Below are 5,439 nucleotides of genomic sequence, written 5' to 3' on the forward strand. Positions count from 1 at the left end.
GGGCATGTCTAGGAAAAAAAATGAGATGGAGAAAAACCAAGATGAATGGTAGGTATGCCTTAAAGATCAACAGGACTTTGCTAGTCCTCAGGGAAGGTGATTCCAAATATACTTTTACACTGCAAGCATAATGACGTGTTGGAACTGTGGTCTATAACCAAAGGGTTTATAGGAACGTGTTATAGATTTCACCATTTCATGCTCTCCACTCTCCTGGAGCTACATTCTAGCCACAAACCTGGATTTTCTTCTTGTTCAGAAATGAATTCTAACTAAGCCGTCCCCGCCTAATTAGATTGGATGTGAAGTATTAATTTATGTGCTACTTAGTTAAAAAAAAAAAATGCTTACCTGCTTGCTTCTAGTGCAGAGGTTTCTTTCGAACTTTGTGAATTTAAGATTTTTTCAATCTTTTCAACTGATCAAATAACTTGTATAAGCCTCAACACACACATCTATAAAAATAAAAATTAAGCAAACAAAAAACGTCACCATCTATACTCTTAATCATCTTTATTTCCCATGCTAAATGCAGGAAAATATAAGACCAAAAGTTAACTTCAAATATATAGGGCATGCTATATTTTGAATATTTCTATGAAACACAGAATTCTCAAGAATGCAAATCTTAGTTCTAGAATAAGCATACTTCCATATTCTATTGCAAGTTTATAGAGGAAAAAAAAAAAACCCTAGACTTTGCTTTCTCATATTCTATACTCTTATTTCTTTTTTTCCCCATCCTGAATCTTTCTATGGGCATTTCTTTCCTATTTTTTTAAAAAAGATTTGTTTATTTGAGAGAGAGAGAGACTGCATGTGCGCGTGCAGGGGAGGGGCAGAGGGAGAGAGAGAATCTCGAGCAGACATCCTGCTGAGCACAGAGCTCAATGCGGGGCTCAATCTCATGATCCTGAGATCATGACCTGAGCCAAAATCAAGAGTCGGACGTTTAACCAACTGAGCCACCAGGCGCCCCTCCATTTGTTTTCTTATGGCCCTTTATTCATGTTTTAACTTTGGCTTCCGATTGTACTGGCCCTCTCAGTTTACATGTGCATATACCTATATGCCCAAGCACCAAATCATTAAAGACCTTTTACACTACAAATATTATCAAAGAGGTTGAGGGACATTATGAAAACTCTCATCCTTAAAGAACAAAAAAATACAAAGTCATCCATTCAATAAATAATAATAATAATGAACACCCCTGGGAGCTCAATATTCATTCCGACGGGGGGTGGGGGGGGCACGAGAAAATAAAGCAAGAAATACACCCTGCTCTCACAAAGCTTACTGTTTTGTCTGGAAGCGCACGACAAGCATTCTTTGGACAAAAGCTGTGAGGAGATCCAGAGGCGAATTAAACAGAAGGTCCCTCAAACAGGCTTCTCCCCACTGAGATTTTAACAAATATGCTAATAATACACATAGAAAACATTGTACAGAGCAGCAGGCGAGAGTCAGAAGCCCAGACTCCCAATGCCCGCTGTGCCCCTACATCGTTATGATCATGAATGATATCGGGGACACTTGGAACTGGAGATAGCACTAAGGGGCACACTCCCGGGGTGAGCCCTCAGATGTACAGAGCCGTTGCCTGTCTCACACACCTGAAACTAAGCCAACACCGCATGCTAACTACTGGGAATTGAAAAAATTAAAGTGAACACCAGAACATAAAGAACACAGGATCAGAAAATAACAGCAAACCTACGGCAGAATCCTGAGTTTGCTTTGGAAAGCCCACTTCTCCCCTAGTCTCTAATATAGGCCTATTTTCTTTACAGGGCCGCTGACAATTTATACAGTTGTTAACTGTCAAGCGCTGCACCGACAACAGTTATCACTGTTTCTTGTTCTGGAAAAAGTGGGTGATCTTGAGATCGTGTGGGTACCTCTGAAATTCTGTCTTCTTATTTCAGGTAGATAACGTGACATAATGCATAAAATGCACATGCGTGAGAGCTTTGAAAAAAAGCTAAATTTAAAGAAAAAAAGAAAAAAAGCTGAATAGTGCTGACAAGTTCGCGGAGACAAGAGGAGAGGGCTTCAACTGGCATGCAGCATAAGAAATCTACTGGAGGGTACCTTTTTCTTCCTTATGTCCTCTTGTTTACACATTCGTTCATCTACTGCCCGAATTCCTTCACTGACTGATGACCTGAGACTCTTTAAAAGAATAATAAAGAAAATGTATTACAGACATTGTTTTGTCACATTATCAATTTCCTACATCTCATTCAATTCCACAGAAATTAATACCTGTGCACCAGTACTATGCAGATATTGACAAGAAAAAAAAAAAAAACATGATATACCAGACACAGTTACTGTTGAGGGGACTCATGACCTGGGGGCATAATGACACGAAGGCAGGGTCGCATGGCCAGAAGAAGAATGACATATACAGTGAAAGTTATGGGGATGAGGGGGCTTAGAATGGAGAACAGATAATATGAAGCAAAGTACAGGAGAGTCTGGAAATGCGACGGGGCTCGAATCGGACTCTGAAAGCCATGTGTACACAGCTGCCGAGGTGGGGAGGGGATGGGGAGCAGATGTAAGTGCACACACACTCAGGGGCAGGGTCAGACAGGCACACAGCCATGTGCACTGCAGGCTTCCTTCTGGAGAGAAGCAGAAATAGGAATGGAGGGCCAACTTCACTGAGATGAAGTCTTTAGATTCTGCATATTTTGGAGAACGAAAGAATGTCAAAGCACTGATGCAGGATGATGAAATGTGGGTATGGAAATACCAGGAATCAAGAATGAAGAACAGAAGACCAGAAAAAGGCAGAGCACAGAGGTAGAGAAACATGTCCAGAAGCTAATGAATAAAGAGATAATTAGGAATTAGGGCCAAAACAAAGGTTAACAGAAACAACTAGAATCAAGTAGGCATATCACAAAAATTCCACAGGAAGGTGAATTAATTCACTCCATCAACATTATGAAACACCTCCTGGACGTCAGTATTGTGGCAGCCTACAGGGATGCAATGAAGACAGATATAGTCGTATCCCTCAGTGGTCTGAGAATCTCACAGAACAGCTTCAGAGTTGGGACCAGAAAGGCAGATCAGGCCTGTGGCTGAGCAGGACCAAAGTGGCCATAAAAACAGGCCATGGAAAAGGGAGGGGATACGGTGATGGCAGGGGGTGAGGCGGGACGGGAGCCTGTGTGAGTAGAGCAAATCTGCCTCCAGGAAGGGGGTTCGAGAGAAGAGTGGGAGGCCAAAGGAAGGCTAGGCTTGGGAAACAACACCACTATGAGGCCCCGGGAGGAAGAGGCACACCAAGGAGGCAGTGGGAGAGCCCCACAGCGGCTGGTGTGGAATCCAACAGCGGACCATGAAAATCCCTTCCATTCCAAGGAAAAGTATCTTTAACAAGATTTTGTAAAATTCAAATGAGACATAAACCATGGAAAGTATTGGCTACCTCAAGGCACAACTCAAGATTTTTACCTGTTTCACGAACTCTTTCTTGCCTGCCCCTCCCCTAGGCTTCTCAGCACTGATATTTCCATTACTCCGCATTTTTCTTGGTTCTAACCATGTACTGTGTCTTCACTTAAATTATGTTCTCCTTATATTCTCTCTAGGATGCAGGCACTGTCTTAGGGGAGGGACGCAAGAGGCCACTCAAGCTAGAGGAGACACACAAGGAAGGATGGTGTCGTTTATGACAAGTTTACGACAGGGCATCAGAATGGACAGAGGCCGTAAGTCAGGGCACCAGACACAGACGGGGGGGGGGCGGGAGGGGAGACAGGGCAGCACAGTTTTCTGTAAGAAGTGATGCCACAACTGCCCCTCCACTGTTCACCCAGGTGGAGTTCCTATTCCCAATGGCTTAGAGGTGGGGAGTCCCATTCCCACAACAGAGATTTTTCTGAGAGAACATGCAAATGTAACATTTATTAAGTATTACATTTTATTTATATTATCCTTCAGTTCCATTAGGGATTACACAGTTTTTGTAGATCAGCCCAGGAACCCAACCACACGTAGATTACGTGGGGTGGGGGGGGATATTTACAAGATTACAAACTGTTAAAATACAAGTCATTCGTAAGTTAGAAACCACTTACATATGACCAAAGTGGCATTAATAAGTTGAATTTGGAAATATGCTTCCTCTCCCCTGACATTTTAAGGTTGTCTACTCTGAGAATATGTCTTCTTCAAATCGAACATGTTTTTTTAGGTTTTTAGCATATGCAAAAACAAAATCATTTACAACTCTTCTGAAGGTGAATATTATAATCATGAACCGTTAAAATACAACCACCAGTACCACCAAACTAACAGATGAAAAGAATTCTTAGAGAAAAGCCGACGAGGACAACAGGCGTCACAGCAGACTGTTTTCATTAATTGGGGACTTACCAGAACTTCTCGTAACTGTCCCAAAGGCACAGAAAGTTGATTGAGGGCTTTGTCCATGCCAACCTAAAGGCAAAACCAGGTTGGCACAAACACATCACGATAAGGAGTAATAGTGACGTATCTATTTAACGATCAAAGCAGTACCAGATTTAACTTGCTTTTTTTGGCACAACCGTATTTTGCTACATAACTAGCTAAACAACAGAAGTGTTATTTGGCCATTAATGTTGTTCATAGAATATGAAAAAAATCTGTTGAAATACATGAAACTATAAAAATAAGGGAAGTCAGGAGAAACGAAAGTTTCCTTAAGAACAATTTGCCTTTAGATGACATTTTAAATGAATGAAAAATTTTCACAGAAGGTGAACAGTTCTCTGTCTGTAATTGATGATACTCAGCCAGCTGATGTGAAAGTCTGACGGGCTACGTCTCTCTTAAACATTATTATAAGCCTTGAGAAAAATAGAAATTAAACAGAAGTAAAATTTTCTAGGTTTTTAATCCTATTGGGATATTTATCTTAGTGGTATATTTCCCAAAAGCAAATGTGCATCATTAATTTTAATGCTTCTTGAAATTCCCATGGAGCTGCAACTTTCTGTGCTTCTCTGGACAAACAGATTTAAAACAAAATGAAGCATCAACAAGGAGACTTTTCTGCCAAGGAACAAAATTCAACATTTCTAAACGGCTTTTACAAACAATTGATAAGCTCACTGCAAATCATTCTTATATTTTTATAAAACCAAACTTTTTAAATATCAATATTGGCCAATGTTCCCTCAACCTAGCTCTGGCTAACAGATATACCTGGGAGTAAATTAAACATTGTAAGAGTGGTGGACATTTGCTCCTACAAATTAGTCTAAATCAAGGAAGACTTCAGGGTAATCACTTAGCAACTAATAAAACAACCCCTTGGGTATTATTATCCTTTACTTTTCACTGTTGACTAATGAATTTGAAACATAATCAAACTAGAGCAACCTTAAATGAATAAAAACTAAAACAAAAAAATGTATTCCAAAAAGTTTAGTT

General features: G+C 40.4%; 1 long non-coding RNA gene across 2 annotated transcripts; it reads right to left on the reverse strand.

Annotated features, from left to right (window-relative positions):
• Positions 1-338: 338 nt before the first annotated feature.
• Positions 339-4,462, reverse strand: LOC309858326. Of its 2 annotated transcripts, none has more exons than XR_014308151.1 (3): positions 4,399-4,462; positions 2,095-2,175; positions 339-455 (listed from the first exon to the last, which is right to left on the reverse strand). It is a non-coding gene; the product is annotated as an uncharacterized lncRNA (long non-coding RNA). The 2 variants fall into 2 exon arrangements; XR_014308152.1 differs by lacking the exon at positions 4,399-4,462 and adding an exon at positions 3,475-3,571 and having other exon boundaries at positions 2,095-2,173.
• Between the last annotated feature and the right edge of the window lie 977 nt (positions 4,463-5,439).

This window comes from Mustela nivalis (genome assembly GCF_964662115.1).
Source record: "Mustela nivalis genome assembly, contig: HAP1_SCAFFOLD_2193, whole genome shotgun sequence".
Lineage (NCBI taxonomy): Eukaryota > Metazoa > Chordata > Mammalia > Carnivora > Mustelidae > Mustela > Mustela nivalis.